The sequence below is a fragment of the Taudactylus pleione genome, unplaced genomic scaffold (assembly GCF_031769625.1).
Source record: "Taudactylus pleione unplaced genomic scaffold, aTauple2 ptg000009l, whole genome shotgun sequence".
In the NCBI taxonomy this organism is placed as follows: domain Eukaryota; kingdom Metazoa; phylum Chordata; class Amphibia; order Anura; family Myobatrachidae; genus Taudactylus; species Taudactylus pleione.
In genome coordinates this window covers 5,187,059-5,207,846 of record NW_028284412.1, presented here as the reverse complement: position 1 = coordinate 5,207,846, position 20,788 = coordinate 5,187,059, and the positions used below count along the sequence as shown (strand labels likewise).

Below are 20,788 nucleotides of genomic sequence, written 5' to 3'. Positions count from 1 at the left end.
ACTCTGCCATACCACCACCACCTGTACACACATTTTCCAACATAGTTTTGTTGGACATAATGATCTGAGCCCTGTACCAGGGCTCAATTCTACCCACTTTGGCCCACTATCATGGAGATGAAACATAATTTAGACAATTTAGCTGAACCTTAAGAGCTTTGGTTACCTTTCCATTGTACACAATAGCTAAAGATTGTGAATCATGTGTTAATCTTGTTTGACCAACAATATTGTTCTGTGTTCTAGTCTGAATATTGTGAGGAACTTTATGTGAATCTACTCTCCAGAGGTCCTGTCTGCTGTGCAGCCCTCTTCTACAGAGGTTCTGTCGGCTGCTGAGGTCTCCTTACCAGAGATGCCTTCTGTTAGCAGGTCTCCTCTCTACAGATTCTGGGCCTTATTTATCAATGAGTGTTATCATTCACAACGAGTGTTAAAACTTGTTGCATATGATAAATGGTGCTCCAGCCAATCAGCTCTCAACTGTTATCTTTTAGAAAAATAACAGTTGGGAGCTGATTGGCTGAAGCACCATTTATCATATGCAACAAGTTTTAACACTCGTTGTGAATGATAACACTCGTTGATAAATAAGGCTCTCTGTCTGATGTTAAATTCTCTATGTTGTGTCTCCTATCCTACTTGTTATGCAGAGGATCCTTTGACTTCTACATTTCTAAAGTCCATGACTGTTTTTTCCATTCTTTCAAAACAATACATTTTGTTCCCCAGTTGAGAATGAAATGTTTTAATTTCTATGTTTGAAGAGTTCCCTGTGACTTTTGTTTCTGTAGTTGCTGGCAGTACATTAGTTGTCTCTGGAACTTCAGTCCTTCGAATCACCTAAATTGAAAATAGTAGTTTCCCTGCTGCCTTGAAAACTGATGGTTTCCAACTTTGGATTTATTGACCACAGTGGTTTGCTCAGTATCTCAGACATACTGGTGGTTTTCAAGTTTGCTTCAATACTGATTGTCTCTGATATTAAAAACTTCCAGTGAACTGCGTAAAAACCATATACTGTATGACATGTCTTCAAATAATATATTGGATTGACACAAGGCTTCCTTTATAAAAAATATTTAATACATAACACAATACCTTATCTAATTGGCTAGTTTCCAATATATTGCCGAATATTCTGAAATAGTTTGGTATACAACCAGTGTCATCCGGAAAGTGTGAATGGTTATATCCTAGATACAAAGTTTGTACTTTTGTGCTCACCAGCTGATTGTTGCAGTTGTAATTGAAAACAACGGACCTCATTCAGACCTGCTCACAAGCGCTTGAGCACTCGCAAGCGGGTCGATGTTTGGCTGTGCGCATGTGCAGCGGCCACACTGCGCAAGCCCCGGAGGAAGAGAGAAATTATCTCGCTCCGTGCCTCACTACAAAAGGGGCGGCTGTCGATGTTGATCGACAGCTCGACCCGTTTTGTAGGTGTGGCAGGGGGTGGCTTCACAAACAGAGGCGGTCCCAAGCGAATGCATGCTGTTTGTGGGCGGCCCCACTGACATCACTAGTGATGTCAGTGGGAGAGCTTCCGGCTCTATTAGAGCCGAAAGCTCTCTGGGCTCGCGACCATCATCCTGGCCGCTCATTAAAGCTGTGGGTGATAACCCACAGCCTAGCGAGCGGCCAGGAGGCCGGATCATTTTTTAGATGCGGCCGCCCTTATTCAGAGCGAGCGCTCGCATTTTGTGAGCGGCTCTGAATGAGGTCCAATGTCTCTTTATAAGCCTTCGATAGGCAGAGTTAGTGACTTATGCTCTTCGGCTTGATATGAATAGAACACGGAGTTCCCAATAGCAACTCAGTGTCTTTAAAATGTTGACAATAAACAGAGTACTAAGTGTACTGTTCTGTAGGAGGCATGTACAATAAATCCTAATACAGTAATCTAGCTATATATTTAACAAATGTTGCTACACTAAAAAATTCATGTTAAGGAAAAAGGAAGGAGTCGGAAATAACGAAAGGAAAAAAAAAATAATGAACATATTTATATGTGTATGCTATGTATATGTCTATTTATCCATCTATATTCCAATTTAAGATAGTATGGCTATAGGCTATTGTTTTCTATATATATATATATTTTTTTTTTTTTATCATTATTGTTTTATATACAATTTTATTTTTATTTATATTACGTTAATTTATAATCTATAATGTCATTTATGAATGTTATATATTGTGTTATATATTGTATTTATTTTATAGAAATATTGTATATGATTATTATGTGTATATACTGTTTATGTATTTTTTGTCAAGTATATATATGTATTTATTATTATTGGAGAATGTCAAGTGATTTTAGCAAGTCTATTAGGCTTTGCATAGAAGATATAGTTAGTTTTTTAGATCAATATAGGATCATTTAGACTAGTTCTGAAACTACCATACAAAGTCAATTTGAAAGGCTTCCTTTTGTAAAAATGATTGTGAACTGTGAATTATAAATTAATCAATTAACTAATTAAGCAATGATGGCATAGCTTTAAAAGAAGACCAGGAAGGGGTATCCTCTATCTTTGAAAAGCCCTTGTATAAGAGTGAAACGCATCGATTAAGGACTACCTGTTTACTCCCTGTTGCTCATAGAGACGGCAATTCCCAACCGCTTCCATACCACCGTGCTTCTGTCTCACACACCGGGATTCTGTACTAGCGTGTGAGCACCAGAGCTCTCATACTACACACTGGGAGTTCCTTCCGGACATATGGGCTCAGCAGCTAGACCTGCACTTGCACACCTGCAAGCACGGCGTGTATTACACCTCTCCTCACTCTCAGTGCTCAGACGTGAGGAGACAGGTTGGACACGTGGGTGGCTAAAGAAGGGACTGGAGGCACAAGCTGGTGCAGACCCAGTGTGCCCACTAACTTTGTGGTGGACAGCACTGAAAGGGCTAGTAGTGTGAGTACTGGATTTTAACCATTGATTATACAGTGTACTGCACATTCCCATTCATTGCCTATTTGGAATCACAGAGGTGAGAGGTACTGCAGGCCTCCTACACAACAGTACGTTTAGTACTCTGTTTATTGTCAACATTTTAAAGACACCAAGTTGCTATTTGGAACTCCATGTTCTATTCATATCAAGCCGGTGAGCATAAGTCACTAATATCTCTTTTCCACCAAAAACCCAGGTCCGACCTGGGTTTTTGGACATGGTTCCAACCCTGGTCAGACCCAGGTCAGACCCATTTACACTGCACCTTTGATCTGGGTTACTCCCAGGTCAGCCCTGTTCACACTGAACTCAGGTCTGCCCTGCTAAATCTGTGAGGTCATAAAAAGTGGGAGGTGAATGCTCCACAACCACCAATCCTCTCATTTTAGGCATGATCCAGGTCAGATAACCTGGGTTGCACCGTTTACACTGCACCATTACCTGGGTCCATCCTGGGTCCAACCCTGGTAGCTACCTGGGTTGGATTGCAGGGTCACTTGACCCAGGTTATTTTTCAGAGACCCTTTTACACTGAGCTGCGACCCGGGTAGACCCAGCAAAAACCCAGGTTTTTGCTCTGGTGTAAAAGGGGTATAACTCTGCCTATTGAAGGCTTATAAAGAGACATTGTTTTCAATTACAATTGCAACAATCAGCTGGTCAGCACAAAAGTACCAACTTTGTATCTAGGATATAACCATTCACACTTTCCAGATGACACTGGTTGGATACCAAGCTATTTCAGAATATTAGTCAATCTATTGGAAACTAGCCAATTAGATAATGTATTGTGTTATGTGTTATATGCATTAATTTATGTATTAAATCTTTCTTATAAAGGAAGCCTTGTATCAATCCAACATATTATTTGAAGACATGTTATATATGGTTTTTGCGCAGTTCACTGGAAGTATTTGGTTATAAGTAGTCATTTTGCCAGAAGAGTACTGGCTGTATGAACTTGCAGCAATATCATAACTATCAGTATATTTATTTTTGTACCCAATTAGCACCAGGATATCAGTTTCTAGTAATACTTTGAAACTGTTTTTTTTTGTGTTGTCTCTGATATTACCCTACTGCATATGGTGTCTAAATTTGCCCATTGCTGGTAGATTATGCCTTTTTCCTGGTGCTAGTGGTATCCAACTTTGTCTTAATGTAAGTAGTCTCTGAATTTTCCCCATTACTGATGGTCTCTGCATTTATCCAAACACTGGAGGTCTTTTAGTTACTCATAGTTCTGGAGGACTTCTCTTTGCCACAGGTGACCTCACATGGCTTCTGTGTACTTTGGGGAATTTAATTCCAGATATCATAGGAGACCCTAGTTGTCTTCAATATGGCCTCCAGAAGAACCTAAATTATGGTGGTCCGTTAATGCAATCAACCCTGGTTGGCATTCTTCTCTGACCATAGTCCACTCCAGTAGTCTACCCTCTGTGACCTCCAGAGCTGTAACTAGACTTTTTGGTGCCCTGTGCCAGATAGAGCATTGGCACCCCCCCTTTTTTAAATAGGGACATAAAGCACCCAAAAAAGGGGCATGGCCTCACGAGGAAGGGCCAGGGGAGAGATAGGTGAGGCCAGGAGATGCTGGGGATAAAATAAGAGGAAGTTACAGGTGAGAATGATAATAAACAGAAAATTGACAGGCCCAAACAGCGCCCCTTGTCCAGCAGTGCCCTGTGCCATGGCACAGGTTGCATGCCCTAGTTACGGCCCTGGTGACATCAACCAGTTAAGATGATCTCCCTTCAGTAATTTAAAGCTCTATACTTAGACTGAATTATTAAATTAACATAGATAAAATAATAGTTGTTTAGAATAGGTGCATCAATTGTGCTAATTCAAATTAATAAATTAACATAGATAAAATAATAGTTGTTTAGAATAGGTGCATCAATTGTGCTAATTCAAATTAATAAATTAACATAGATAAAATAATAGTTGTTTAGAATAGGTGCATCAATTGTGCTAATTCAAATTAACAGAAAAAATATAGATCAATGTGAAAACTAATCAATGTAAAATATCAGTGATAATAATAAATAGTAATACAATAAGTGATAAATAACTCCAAACAGATCTGTATTCAGACTTAAGGGAAATTAGTACCCATTATATTGACAATCCAATGTGAGTAGTAGGAGCTTTACTGGTCCATGCAACACTCTGGGACCAGCAAAAATTTCCATAATTCACAAGTTATTGATCAAGACATAATATTACATAGACAAAATATGTATCACAAACAGATGCAATCACATATATAAATATAAATCTAAGTTACAGATATTGAATAGACTCCCTCAATACCAGTAAAAGAAAACATGCACAAACCAAAGTATGTTTATTAATTTAATGCCATATACAATAATAATAAGTAGGCTGTAGACAAACTGTCTATAGATTATCTAGATTATTTGGGAGACAACTCTTGTACATGATTTGCTTAAGAATAAAATATTTGTTTAAAAATTATTTTATGATGAGATGCAGAAAGAGAAGCAAATTTGTACCTACTTTAGTTTAGTTTCCTATTTTTTTCTAGTAATATAATCATTTCTCTATATCTATTATAATATCAGAAGGCTACCCTCTGAGACTAAACTGATGCATCATTTCTATGCTCTATCTAGAAAAAAATTCTGTCACGTACACTTTCTTTCACGGTGCATCAATTGTTTTTTTAGGATGTTAAACTTCCATGGCCTGTTCTATAGATATGCATTTGTGTCAACTGACTTTTTACAATTAGAATTCAAAATCTTGTCCTATTGTATTTCAAAAGTCATATACAGAAAATTTGTGGAAATTCTACTGTAAATGTGTATGAATGTGAAAACAAAGTTTTGGTGTTAAGAAAAAAACAAAAAATCCCCATCTCACACAATCATCTGGACTCTGGGCCTGATTCAGACCCGGTCGCAAGCACTGAGCGCTCGCAACCGTGTCGATGGTGGCCCACAGCGCATGTGTACGACGGAGCCGGCTCCGTCGTGCGCATGCGCGAGACCCGGCTAGCGACAGGCAATCCGTCGCTCTGGGTCTCGCACCAAAGGGGGCGAGCTGTCGATGTTGAGTGACAGCCCTTTGGTGGGAGGGCCGGGGGGGGTGGCTGCTCAAACGGATGCGTTCCCATGAGAACGCCTGCCGTTTGGGGGCAGCCCCACTGACATCACGAGCGATGTCAGTGGAGAGATTCCGGCTCTGTTAGAGCCGAAATCTCTCTGGGGCTTGCGGCCACGAGACCCTACCACAAGGGTCTCGTCGCAAGTCCGATGGTTGTGATGGTTTTGACCATCGCGACCATCATCATGGCCGCTCGCAATAGCTGTGGGTGGTCACCCACAGCTATGCGAGCGGCCAAGAAGCTGTTCAAAAAAAAAAAAAAGCCCAGCCCTGATTCAGAGCGAGCGCTCTGTCAGAGCGTCTGGCTCTGAATCAGGCCCACTGTTATTTTACAGTCCTCTTCAAAATCAGACCTTTTACTACAGCTTGTTAAGTGCTTGCACTGTTTTGTCATCTTTACAAGCTTATTTTGTACATCAAAACCAATGCTTTTAATAATAATTTTGGGTCCTGTCAGGCCCGTCGAGAGGGGGTACAAGGGGGGCACTTGTATCGCACCACCCCCAATCCTTCAAAACAGTTGAGCAGCCACTGCCAGTGCTAAGAGGAGCAAGCAGAAAATCCAAGGTAGATAAGTGTGGCTGCTGAACAAATGCTAGAGGAGGGGGGGAGTTGAGGCCATAAAAAGGCACAGGGGCAATCTGAGGCCATTGATAGACAAGGGAGAGGGGGGGGTTGAGGCCATGGAGGGACACAGGAGGGGAGTGGTTGCCATGGAGTAAGACACAGGAGGGGGGATGCTGAGGCTGCTGGAGATTATCAGTGACATAAGACTGCCGGAAAGAGCTGGTACAACATGTAAGATGAGAAGGAAAAGGTTCGGGTGCAGTAATCTTCATTAGACATCACAACTATAAAAACAAAAAACATTACCTCTGTTGAATGATTATTACATTGGTTCCTATGCAAACTGTAGTCTTCTGGACTATGGACTAAGGGCCTAATTCAGACCCGCTCGCGAGCGCTGAGCGCTCACAAGCGGGTCGATGGTGCCCTAGTGTGCATGCGCACGACGGAGGGAGCTCCGTCGTGCGCATGCGCGAGACCCGCATAGCGACAGCCAAGCTGTCGCTATGGGTCTCGCACCAAAGGGGGCGTGCTGTCGATGTTGAGGACAGGACGCCCCCGTTGGTGGGCGTGCCGGTGGCGTTGCTGCCCAGACTGAGGCGGTCCCATGGGAACGCCTTCAGTCTGGGTCCGGCCCCACTGATATCACTAGTGATGTCAGTGGGAGTGCTTTTGGCTCTGATAGAGCCAAAAGCACTCCTGGGCTTACGGCAGCGAGACCCTACCACAAGGGTCTCGTCACAAGCCCGATGGTCGCGATGGTCTTGACCATCGCGACCATCTTTTTGGCCGCTCGCATAAGCTGTGGGTGGTCACCCACAGATATGCGAGTGGCCAGGAGGCCGCTCCAATTTTAGGTAGGAGGGCCCTGATTCAGAGCGAGCGCTCTGGTCAGAGCGTCCGGCTCTGAATCAGGCCCTATGTGTTCTCCTACACAATTAGTTAATAGCGACTGAAGTTACCATCTGCCCAGGGAGGATCAATTTATTCAGAGGTTCCCCATTGCAGAGAAACCACCATATAGGAAAGAAAAGTCTTGGTCTCCCATAGTTTGTAGAAAACGTGTCACATTTATCGTGCTCTGCTCACAAATTACACATTTAGATTTGTCAAATCATAATAGCCCTGTTAATCTCATCCTTCTTGACTGGAGAATCACATTTTTCAATAAAGATCTCCAATGACAACAACTAAGACACATTGGGACCTAACTTAAGACTCTTAGGGGTCTATTTACTAAGCAGTGTTAGAGTGAAAAGTGATAAGAAAGTGATAAAGTGCCAGCCAATCAGCTCCCAACTGTCGTCTCACAGGCTGTGTTTGAAAAATGACAGTTGGGAGCTGATTGGCTGGCACCTTATAACTTTCTTATCACTTTTCACTCTGTCTCCCAACACTGCTTAGTAAATAAACCCCTTAGGTAGTTTCCTAATGATACTTCCATGGGCGTCGCTATAGTGGGTGAAGAGGATGCAATTGCTCTGGGGCACAGAGCCTATGGGAGGGCCACCTCTAGGGCATGACTCTACTACTCCCAGGTCATAAAGTTGTCAGTCAGGTTCCCGGGAAATCCAGCTAAGCACTGGAATAATGTGAACTGAGGGCACTGTGTGGCATGTGTACTGGCAGAAGTACAATGTAGCATATTGTTAACTTAGGGCACTTCATTGTGACATAATATGAACTGGGGCACTGAGTGGTATATGTGTGAACTAGGGCACTATGATGGGGCATAACATTTTTATGACACCACTATAGTTCATAAAATGAACGAGGACACTCTCCTAACCCACATATACACAAGCACGCATACAGCAGGTGATTATGTATTAATGAGCTTTTCTTGTATATACAAAGAGTTAACTTATCAACAGAATAGGAAAAAACATTTCTGGATTTTAAACGGCAACTCACTTCTGAGAGTGGGTTAGTGGTATTGTATATTTTCTTTTATCTGTTGAACTGTATTGTACGGTACTGTATTATATGTATTGTATGCAAGGATTTATATTTACTATTTGAGGTTATCTTTGTGATGTAAAAGATGTAATAAGTATTTGTGTGTTCATAATAACTCAGCTGAGAAAGGACGAATGAATAAATTGCCTCCACTTATAGTACACTGTGGGAAGTTGAAAATAGAATTGTGTTCATATGGTGATTGACGCTTAATGATAGGTTTACTTAATGGCTTTGTTAAGAAATTTATGTTGTATGTGCCTGGTCAAAGAGAAAGCTGTTGTTGTAGTTATCATGAACTTATAAATAGTATATATCGTGCATATCAGTGGAGACTCTGGGGTACGTTTACTATAGTGTGGGTTTATAGAAGTGGAGATGTTACCCATAGCAACCAATCAGATTCTAGCTATTATCTTCTATTAAGTGGTAGATAAATGATAAGTAGAATCTGATTGGTTGCTTGCTATGGGAAACACATCCACTTCTATATACCCCTCCCTGGGTTGCTGTGGTCCAAAAAGAACGATTGCACACAAAGAAGCCTCTTAGAACATCTGTTTGTCTAATCATGAACGCAATGTATTTGATGTGACTTAAATGAGCAGAAAAGTCAAATTATTTACACCCCAATATTTTCATTTTAATAGTTATTATACGTAAATTTGTTTTAATATTTTCCTACTAGTTCACTAAGTGGGTGATTTAGTGGTGGATGCAGTTTCAGTAGCGGTTGTGACTTTTGTTGTTTGAGAATTTTGTTAATTTTAGAGTAGATATCCAAAGGACTAATTGTTCATGTGGGTTTTATTGAGGTAAATGTTAATTTTATAGTGCTGCACTGCTGGTTTTGTACTAAAACAGCAAGAGTTGCTTAAGACTGCAGTTTGAAGTCAAGTGTCAGCTCCTTGTGACTTTGCTAAAGTCACTTTGTATCTCTGTGTCCCAGGGAACCAAAATTGTAATTGTGAGTTTATTTTGGCAGAGTTTGAAAAAGTCTTGGTTTAGCACTACAATTCAAATTGTAAAGAAGAAACACCAAACGCCAAGTTAAGCAGACAAATAGTAAATGAGGTTCAATGTAGAAAAAAGTAAGGTAATGCAATTATGAAGTAACAATAATTGCTCTACATATACAGTACATTAAATAGGACACATTCTGGATTGGGATGTAGTTAAATTGCCAGCGGACGGGATGCCGGTCACTGAAATAGTAACGCCGGAATCCAGCTGCCCGGCAAAATGCCAACACCAATATCCCAAAGGGGATCAGTATCTGTATCCTCCAGTGAGAAATTGTATCCAATTTTATATTGGATACAGTTTCTCGCTGGAGGATACAGATTAACAGGGCAGTAACTAGGGTAGTGTGGCCTGTGCCATGGCACAGGGCGGCCATTTTTCCAGCTTTTTGTACAGCGCTGACACCTGGCGTGGGACCTCGGAGTAATTTGGGTGCAGGGTGTGCGGTGCAGGCATCCCCTGGACCTGGGGGCCTGTGTGCACCGCACACACTGCACCCATTATATATATGCAACTGGTGCCAATGCTCTTTCTGGCACAGGGCACCAAATAGTCTAGTTACGGCTCTGCAGATTAATGGTGTTGCTATTTCCTTCAGATACAATCATTGTGAATCACAGCTGAAATGCAGAGTATTCACTATTATAGACCTACTGTATGTCTTGAATTTGGATCCAGAGCTTTTATTGGGGAAGTGGTCTAGCGATCAATTGTATTTATTGTATTGTATTTTATTTTTGGTTTTTTTAGTATTTTAAATATCTATTTTGTGATTAAATGTATTTGATCTGACAGAGCCTTGAATTGCTTTCATTTTTTATTGCTTTAACATAACTTACCTGCTATGGTGATTTCCTGGAAGGTTACGCTGAAGCCGGAAAAGCTTTTGCAGGATCTCATTGCTGATAATGGGGGCGGTACCGCTAACATCATCTATAGATGGTTTAAATCGGGCAGTCACAAACAGCGGTGAGCTGAGATTACTGTTGTTTGCTAAATACTGAATGGAGCTTATAACTCCTTTAGCGAGTGTCAAAGGGGCTATGGCTTGTTATTAAATGGACCCCTAAAGCTGTGTTTAGTGGAGTCTGACAGAACACAGACACACAGACATTTCTCTTGTGGGTGCAAAATGTGCACAGATGATTATGATAATCAGAAGCCACTTCTGATTGGCTGATTATGTATGGACAATAGTAGCCAGTTCTGTGGCTGCTTTAACACCCCCAATATAAGTGCTGCAGGGATACATTTCTATGCATGCCATTTTCAGTCATATAGGAGGGAGAGTAGCGGCAATCACATTGAAAAGTTGGCTCTGACGGTCAGCACACCTCGCACAGTATATAAATCATTAGTGTTCTCTGCTACTGTGTGATATATGAATCGCCCTCTGATCACATTACTTATCTCAGAGGTTCCCAAACTCTGCCACTAGAGTCCAGGTTTTAAAGAATGTTTATGCTTTGAAACATCATTCCGAAATAAATTTGTCTATATCTACCTGTACTTTACACAGTAAATGCATCTTTTGCATTTATCAATGACGCTGTTCAGGCACCTCATTACAGTATTGTTTTTAGAGATGTGCAGTTCAGTTCTCCAGAAATCCGTATCCAACCGAAGTTCGGGAATCCGGGTAAATCCGAGTCGCGGTTCTAATCTCCTGAGGAGATCCGGGGAAATCTGGGTCGTGGTTCAAATCTTTTTGTGGTTCAGAATCGGAATCCGAATTTCGGGTTTTGGATTGCATAATTTACATGATTTTAGCTGTTTTTAAAACTTTTTATCTATTTTTTATTTGAAAAATCCAGATCCAAAACCAAAACACATGAGGGTGGTATTGCACCAAAACACGGGGGTCGGCCCACATCCCTAATTATATTGTGTACTAAGTGGTTAATGTGACTTTTTCTAGCACTTGTTACTACTAACCGTGTCAAGCCACATCTGCTGGAGTAAACCAAATGCATATACTACTGTTTTTCCCTGGCGTAAAATAAAGCTGGTGTATATGTTACTGCTGCAGAGCTGGACACATAAAATTGCCTAATTTTTCGAACACATTTTACACCCGCCCTTTTGTTGTAAAAGCAATACAACTCTACATGGGGGGAATTCAATTCAATGCGATGTTGAATAGCCCCAGGGGGGAGCTCCCAAAGCTACTGAATTCAACGCAGTGTTTGGGCGAGCTAAGGATTTCTTCTCGCAGCCCCCTGGGGATGCAAGGAGAAATCCGACAAAAGTGCCGGGCGCGCAGCTGTTTTCCTGCTTAGCGCTGCACTAACAGCCGCATGCCCAGCACTTTAGTCAGAGAATGCTGGTTCTCGCGCCTAAACACCCATGTTAAGTCACGAGAAACGGCATTCTCCAACATAACAGCGCGCTGAATTGAATAGCTCCTGGAGCTCTCTCCCGCGGTATTCAATTCGCGTTGAATTGATTCCGCCCCATGAGTCTCCAAGCGTCAGGGAGCTCCTGTGAGAGCTACTGTAATAAAATCTTGGGATACAAAGATGTAGCCATGGTAGAAATCACTCGGTAGACTGCACTTGAATAAGGGTACCACTTTACGCATCTAAGTGTAATGAACACACAGAAAAACTGAGGGTATCAGAGACAGACTACCTTATTGAAATAAGATATTTCAGCTTGTTTTTATTTAAGTTATTGACCTGTTTAATGTCTACAAAAACATTCAAGGACAATACAATGATTTGAGAGTACGTGTGATAAGAGGACCTCTTTTCTGAGGAAGAGAGGAACTATCACTCCCAGCCTAGAAATGGATTATTCAATGTGAGGGTAGTTAGACTGCGGAATCAGTGCAGAGAGAGGTTGTAATGGCAGACGTCTTTCTAATGCTGGGCATACACTATACTGCCTATATATCTGTCAGACATCTGTTCAATCTGGATGGTTGCAATGAAAATCTGGTAATGTATGGGAGCAAATGACATTCATCCATTTGCTCACATGACTGAAAAACAGACACAAATTGTCATTCAGACAAATTGGTTAAATCAAATGAATTTAACCAATTTGAACAATCATTTTTGTCCATTTTCCAGTATTAAAGACCATATGGACGATTGTCATTTGCTCCCATACATTACCAGGTTTTCATTCCAACCAGCCAGATTGGACAGATATCTGACAGATAGTTGTAGAGGTTACATTGTTATGAGGGGAGGGGTTCCTCCTTCTGGATCAACACATCTACAATGAAAAATATTAAACTTGATGAGTTTGTGTATTTTTTTGTCTCGCAAGCTATGTAACTACTATAAGTAAGATGCATTTTTGTATGTTTACATAAATCCTTTAGATCATTGGGGGTATAGTTACTATAGTGACAGTTTTTAGAAGTGGAGATGTTGCCCATAGCAACCAATCAGATTCTACTTAACATTTAACTAGCACCAATATAGAAGATAATAGCTAGAATCTGATTGGTTGCTATGGGCAACATCTCCACTTCTAAAAACTCTCACTTTAGTAAATATACACCTTGGTATCTATATAAAAGCCTAAGGCTGATAAATAAAGAATTTCACATAAATCAAATATAAGATTTCATATAAGGAAACAATAATTTGACGGCATGCTATTTCATGTCTAGCTTACATTTTTGCATGTTCATATTCATGATACGCCGGTATGAACCAACAACATTAAACTACATATGTTGGAAAATAGCTACACGCATCTAAACACATTTTACTAAAATAATATATATTTTTACATTTCTTCTGTGCATTCCCCCCGTCAATTTAAATCAATCTTACCTTGTTCTAGGATTTACTGAGTTACACACAACAGCCAATTAGCATTCCGTGCAAATGCATTCCAATACTGTGTTATTGTAATCAGAAGGCAAGGCCAAAAGTTGGTATGTTTCAGCAATCATTACCCTTATATTACTGCAAGGAACATTGGTGCAGAGGTTTGATGCAGGAGCAAGTGGACACCTCCTTTACGTGACATTTATAAAAAATGTTTGCTGGGAAAAACTAATCAAATTTACCTAGAATTGTTACCAGAGAAAGGTCAGGCTCTGCTCCATTAACCCTTTTTAAAATAGGTTCCCTGTTTAAATGAGTGTTTAATAATAGGGCAATCATCAGCCAAGACTATTGGCAAACACAGTGAAACTATTTCACAGAAGCAAATTACATAGTAATTTCTGTTGAAAAACAAGCACATCAAGTTCAAGCTTTCAGATTCCTGATAATAGGATATGGGGTGAGGAATGCTGCTGGAGTGTTCTTGACTTCTCTGTGGATCAGCAGATGCTGTACTAAAACCAGTAATCTTCTATATGCATTTTTGTTTTTAGCTAGACATGCATCCAACCTCATACAATACGATTTAAATTAATGTAATGTCTTTCCTCCTAGTATAAGGGGTAAATCCATGTATTATGCAAAAGTCTACATGTAAAGCAAAGGTTCCCAAACTCCACTATTACAGTCCTCATTTTAACGCTATCCATGCTTGAGAACAGGTGACTTAAATAGTACTTCAGTCAATTTGATTTGATTTAACCACCTGGACTCAAGCATGGATATCCTTAAAACCTGGACTGTAATGGGATCCTCTGCTATAAGATTATCTGTACAATCTTGATGGTTGGAACAAAAATTTGGTAATCTATGTAAGCAAAAGGCAATCAACCATTTGTTCCCAAAGACTGGAAAGCAGACAAAAATGGTCGTTCAGACAAATTGGATAAAGCCGTTTGAATAAAACAATTTGTCCGAACGACAGTTTTGTTGTCCATTTTCCGGCATTTGGGAGCGAATGGTCAATTGTCATTTGCTCCTATACATTACCAGATTTTTGTTCCAACCAGCCGGATTAGACAGTTAATCTTATAGTGTGTACTGAAGCTTAATATATTTTCAGAGAATACACAAGGTCACCCCTGGTACATGACTGTATCAGTGGCGTAAATTCATTCCAGATGCCCGGAGGCAAGTTATAATTTGGTGCCCCCCCGTCACAGCCACTGACACTGTAATGTAGCAATTCGCATGGATGCATAAAGGATATAGATAGACGAAGGCAGCAGCTGATGGTCTGCAACTGAGCTCTCCACTAGTGTATGGTGGCTTCTCAGGTGTCGGGAAGGGGTGCCATGTATTGGGCAGCCATGACGGTACACTCCGGGTACATAGGTACAGCCCCAAGTGGGGTGAATATGTTGTGGACAATGGAGGAGATGCCCCTTCAGAGCTGGAGCCTGATGGCAGGCGCCTCCATTGTCTCCCGTAGTTCTGCCCCTGGACTGAGTTGCATTTCTGCAATTAATATCCACGCCTGGGCTCTACCTTGCCCCAGAGAAGAAAACCACTTTCCAGGTGCACTTTCTGGCCCAGGCTCACCTGGTTTGCTCTTCCAACCCTTGCGTCTCGCTGCATTTACCGATCATATTGCCCAGCTTGCCAACCAAATTATATTAATAAGCTTCAGACAACCTTACCCTACCTTACTATCACCTGCTACTCACTCTTACAGAGTTCAGTTGAAATAAATGCTAAACATATTATTAACTGTAATCCCACTCATGTCCTAAAACCAAACATTCACAGTGTAGTAAACACAAAAAGGGTATATCCCCCTATATCTCTCCTAAGACATCCAGGTTAAAAAAAAAGACATTTACAAATTTAAACTTTTGACAGCAGAATCACAAACTTAAGTATCTGGGGATTTTAACTAGTAAATTACCCAGCACCCAGGTATATAACTGTCTGTGGATCATCTTAAATGGGACTTACACCAAATGTCATGGACTAGATGGGCCAACACAGTTTAGGTGAATGCACTGCCAAGGTTTCTACATGTTTTCTAATCTATCCTGCTTTACATAGAACCTCAAGCATAAAATCGCTAAACATGTGATATTGTCTACTCTCCACAAAATATGCCTGGGAATCCCCAGCCTGTCTTAGTGTGTTCTTGGCACTCACCTCATGGCTCATGGTATTAGAGTGTGGGCGGACATAAAATCTACAGTCACTAATTCAACTTCGATTACCTTCTTCCTCTGTGCTCCTCCCCCAAAAAAATTTCCACAGACAACAAGATGTGCAGTAGGATTTTTCCTGAAAATCTGTGAGTGTAATGACTGCAGAGTTTCTATGATACCACACACTAATAATCTCATGCAAATTTGGAAAAATCTGTCCTTTTGACCTGGGCTTGACCTTTGTTCCTGTGACAAAACAAGGAACACTGTTCCTATTGGTCACTGCACCCCTCAGTAGCTTTCTAATTTTTCAAAGATTAAAGACAGATTTCACAAAATGGTATCTGGTCAGATAGTCTACATTCAGAATGTCGACACTTTCTGAATGTCGATACTTTCTGAATGTCTACATGGACATGGTCTACATGGTCAACAACCAATATGTCAATACTTAGATCAACATGGCTAAAAATGTTGACACGTTGAGAATGTTGACATTTAACATGTTGACACCAGAATATCGACATATGGTTTGTTGTTGATTTGTAGGTTTCAAGTTAGGTTTACGTTTAGGGTTAAGTTTAGGGTTATATTTAGAGTTTGCTTAGAGTTAGGCATAGGTTTAGAATTAGAGTTAGGGTTAGATTTAGGCTAAAATAAGCAAAAACATGTTGACATAGTGTTGATATGGTAAATGTTGACATTCTAAGCATGTCGGTCAAACAATGTCGACCTAAGTGTATGTCAACATATTGGTTGTCAACCTAACTCTTGACATTCAGAACATGATGACATTCTGCTGTCAACATGGAAAAAAGGAGGTGGTTACCGCACAGGGTTGAAGATTTGTTCCATAAAACGGTATATCCAATTAAAAATAATGTCCTAATATTAATAGGTCAGTGTCTTGAACTGGTGATGAAGCCCTGGAGTAAAGGTAAGTATTGTGAAAACAAAAAAAAGGGGGTAAGTTTACACTCTAGCAGGGGGCACTCTTGTCTATATAAATAGTGACATTTTACTTTTAATAATACATATTAAAATACATAGAGACAAGATCAGACACACAAGCAAATATAAAGCACTTATAGCAATGATGTTTGAAACAATGACATCATAAATGACAGTGTCTCCACTTTTGGGGTCTGTCCATCAAATATATCACTTACCAATCACTGGATGTTTAAGAGAAACTGAAGTTGCATATTTAACCACATATACTGAAATTCTTATTGCTGTGTATTTAAAAAGAATAGAATCACTGATAAAGTAGTAATATTTAGCAAAATTAGGATAGCTTGAAAGATCAATAAACAATATATAGTACCATTTGGTCCCAAGATGCAATGTGATAGTTCAATCATTAAATATAATTTACTCATCAGATCCTCATAATTGTAATGTAAACCTAGAAAATCTCATGCCATAAGGTAAGTGGCATGCATAGTTGTCTACCCTCCCGCATCTCCTGGATTCTTTGGATTCTTCACTGCAGCCAGGTGGCCATCAAGGAGTTTCTAGGCAAGGACAGTGATTTATCGACTCTCAACAACTCCTTGTTGGACTCCTGGCTGTAGAGAATACAGCTTGTCTGACCCCTGTGATCACTTTTTTCTTATCTCAGCGCCTGCGGCTATTGCTAGTTTGAGCTGTGGCTGACAGTAAAGGTGGGTACACACACACTATACAGATATATCTGCAGATCGAGTGATCTGCAGATATATGTGCAGATGATGGCTGTTTGTACACACTGAACAACCATCATCTGTGCCTGCCCGCAGGTCCCGGTGACCAGGGGGCGTATCCCGGCAGACGGGGCGTGTCCCGCCCCCCTCCTCGTGGCTGCCGCTGTGAGTGTACGGGCGGTCTGCAGACTGTCCGTACACACCTGCCGATGTACATATATGTCTGCAGACATATCTGTCCATCGGCTGTGCAGCACAGTGCTTAAGCACTCACACCAAGGGCCAAATAGGGTGAGAGTTAAGAAACTACTTTAACCTCATTTAAATTTGGTATGTCCATGGAACAAAGCATATTTCATGCATGATCTCTAACTCTAAATCCAAATTCACAGTAATTTGGTCTCCCAGGTTAGAGTACCTTGCAGACCCCCTCACTTAACTTTGACATATAACTTTGTTAATCGCAATGGCTAGTTATATCAGAACAACTCTGTATATCACAATCCTCTAGCCTAGAGCCCAATACAGTAGTATTTCTAACTTGCACCATCTTTGGTCCAAGCTCGTCTATTAATTGTCATGTATGAGTGTCTCTGTATATTTCTAGAATTGTACATTTATGGTTGATTATGGTTCATAGCCCTCTCCTCCCTATCTTTATTCTTTCTGTATCCCTTCCGCAACCATTTAATTATCTTTAAAAAATATAATAAAAGTTTGTTAAACAATAATAATAGTAATCATCCAAGCATAACCCTAACATCTAGGTCAGAGTCATCATCTTCTGTCACTGAGATGGATTAAGATGAAAAGGATGAAGTTGAGCATTAGAAGTCTGGAAGAATATAAAATGGAAGGGTCACATATACTTCAAATGAATAGAAGTAGAAGTTTCTGTTTTCTGAGGAGTTTATAGATGAACTGATAAGAGAGATGCCATGAATATTAAAGAGATATGTGAATCAAAATCCTTCTAGGAACAAAAAGATGGTGTCCTAGAAGACAGTAAAAAGAAAGAATATCCAGCACACAATTCCTTCATGGCTTTAATTCAGTAAGAATGGTAAAACCTGAATGGAATTCTTTTAGCTAACGGCAGTGAGAAAAATGATAGCCTTTTGACTTAACTGACGATAAGCTCTGGGAGTTTTGCCATATTGTGGATCTTCCCCTGGCAAAAGTATCTGTGAAAATATCCCTACCTATTGATAGCACTGCCAAAGTCATGATTTCCCATAAGAAAAGTCTGTGAGGCCTCCACAGCAAATGTAGATGAGACCACAGATAATGAAAGTGCATAAAATTTAACAGATTAATCATTAAATTACACTTTTAATGATTCATGGCTTATAGCATAATACATACTAGAGTATATCAAACATCAAACAAATTCTGTACAATGTTCCTAAAACAATAACTGAAATGTAATATCAAAAGCATATCTACAATAAGAATTGTTCATACTTTATCTGAGTATATCTGGAAATATGGTAAATGTTTCTACAAGTCAATAAAAATACACTTTTTTAATTATTAGAGATTTTGGAGTCTATTTACTAAGCAGTGTTAGGAGACACAGTGAAAAGTAATAAGAAAATAATAAGGTGCCAGCCAATTAGCTTCCAACTGTCATCTCACAGGCTGTGTTTGAAAAATGACAGTTGGGAGGTGATTGGCTGGCACCTTATCACTTTCTTATCACTTTTCACTCTGCCTCCTAACACTGCTTAGTAAATAGACCCCTTTATTTTATAACTAGTATATTGGACCCGACATATGCCTGGTCAGTTCTGTCTGCTCTTTGTTGCTCTGCCCTGCCCCATGCTCTGTTCGTCCCTCCCCCATTTTCCACTGTAACACTCCCCACAATGCTAAGCAGCTCATCCTTTTTCTAATGCATGTTCTGCTCGACCCCACCCCCCGTTCCAACCCTCCACTCACATACTACTTAAGTTCTGCTCTGTCCCACCCCCTCGCTCCATTACTGCTTACCCCAGTGGTTCCACAACTGTGCGCCGTGGCACCCTGGGGTGCCTCGGGACACTTGCAGGGGTGCCTCAGGTTGGTGATGGTCAATGTAATGTAAATATATGGACAAACAGAAGCGCAAACCTGTCCACCACCACATAACTGAACCTAAGGATGACAGGTAAGCACAATTTAATTAACTTTACTAAAAAAAAATCTGAGTTTCTCAATAACAAACTTTTAGCTTAGGGGTGCCGTGAAAGCAATGCTGTTACTCTAGGGTGCCACGATTCAAAAAAGTTTGGGAACCATTGGCTTACCCCGTTTCTGGTGGCTGGTTCTCCTCTCCTAGGTCTGTCCCATCTCCCTAATAGTGTCCCAGATTCCACTGTGCATGCACTTAAGATGGGACAGACCTTAGGAATTCATTATATAGATAAGGAATCTTTGAAATTTAAACTGCTAGTGAAATGATGCACTGTATACTAAAGAGTCATAATATATATGCAGTTTTGGATACAAACTATGGGACTTCCATATGTTGATATCAAGAAGGACCCAAAAAATGTCCTCATTATTGGAAATATCAACAATCAGGTAATAGTGTGAAGAATTATTGGGGTAAAAAATTGTAGAAGGTGGACTCCATTTTGCTGCTAATTCTGTTTCCAGAGTCCCTATTCAATGTGTTTAGTTGGGATACTGGACTAACAAGAGCACTTACTAGCATAAATCTTTACATGTACAGTACATGTAAAAAAAAATAGAAATAAACAAATGGCATTCACCCATATGTGGGGAACGGTTAGTTAATTTATAGATGAATTGCTACAACTCACTGCCTCAATTTTTTTATTGTTCTGAATACAGATTGCCAGAGGTAATAGGCATTGGAAAAAAATCGCCAAACAATAGAGGTGTTTCTAACCAGTTTGATAGCTAAAGTAATTAATTAATCAATGTACCTTTTTCAAAACAAAATATTGGCCCCTACAAACAAAAGTTTTAAAATATTGCCCCATATTTTAAAATAAAAAATAGTGCCAACACATTAGTAATATAAATAAGTAGTGTCCACTCTTTTGTTTAAACAAAATAAAATAATTATTATTATAATTAACACCGTAAAAAAAATCCATGACCCGAACATGGTTTTGTCTTATCTCCAAGATAAGACACAGCCAATCAGTGCCTCCATAACTCCTGATTGGATGTATTATCTTGGCTTAATTTTTCTTTATTTACTTTATTAATAATAAATATTCTGTAGGTGGACTAATGTACTGTACCTGAATCATTGACCACCATTACAATTCTCTTTTATTTAACACCCTTAACATCAATTTATTTATTGCATATATGTATATGGTCATTCCATGTAGCTCACATTACATTTCATGCTAATTTTTATAATGTAGGTGCCCAACACACAAAAATGAAGCTGAAATGTAACATTTAAAAAATATGACAATAATATATAGGGTAGGTAGTCATAATTAATGCTTAGAA

General features: G+C 40.0%; 1 protein-coding gene across 2 annotated transcripts in view; it reads right to left on the bottom strand.

The window, feature by feature from the left end:
* BRINP1 (BMP/retinoic acid inducible neural specific 1) overlaps nucleotides 1-20,788 on the bottom strand; it is a 267,130-nt gene that overhangs the window by 79,610 nt on the left and 166,732 nt on the right. The window contains exon 1 of one of the 2 annotated variants that reach the window (XM_088467044.1): nucleotides 13,441-14,078. The exons of the other annotated variant lie outside the window; for it this stretch is intronic. The gene's annotated coding sequence lies outside the window, so the exon portion shown is untranslated. Of the gene's footprint in view, nucleotides 1-13,440; nucleotides 14,079-20,788 lie in introns of those variants that run through there. 2 annotated transcript variants of the gene reach the window in all.